Below are 540 nucleotides of genomic sequence, written 5' to 3'. Positions count from 1 at the left end.
ATAGAGAGATGTTCATTTCACACTCAATTGAAGTCCAAAATGGGTATTCTTAATTGGGGTAGAGGGTTGCGCCCTTAGAAGTAATGATTTTGGGGCTAAGTCTCTGCTGCCTTTTAAACACTGATTTTTTGAGGTTACAGTTCTAAACTGCCTTAACCTGGCAAAGGGGAGAAAAGCATGGGGGTTTTATTAAGGGCCAGTATTGTAAGTTGTCCTCATAACACCTGCTCATATTCCATTGTCTGTCATCATTCACATGACCTTTCATCGCTATAGAAAAGGCTGGAAAATGCTATCTCACTGTGTGTCCACTGTGTGGTAATTAGCTGTCAAGTCTTTGTCTCAATAGGCATTATCTCCATTTTGAAAATGTGAAAACTGAGGCTTAGCAAGTGGCAGCTTCAGAATTTGAACCCAGCACCCTTCACTGCCACACAAATGGCACATTCACATAAATAGCCCATGGACTGTAATTGTGAATGCTGTGACTGTGGTAAGGGAAGCAAAAGTGACTCATTAGGGGAGGACAGTAACCTTGTC

This window comes from Myotis davidii, unplaced genomic scaffold, assembly GCF_000327345.1.
Source record: "Myotis davidii unplaced genomic scaffold, ASM32734v1 scaffold269, whole genome shotgun sequence".
NCBI lineage: Eukaryota > Metazoa > Chordata > Mammalia > Chiroptera > Vespertilionidae > Myotis > Myotis davidii.
Note: the sequence above shows the minus strand (reverse complement) of the source record.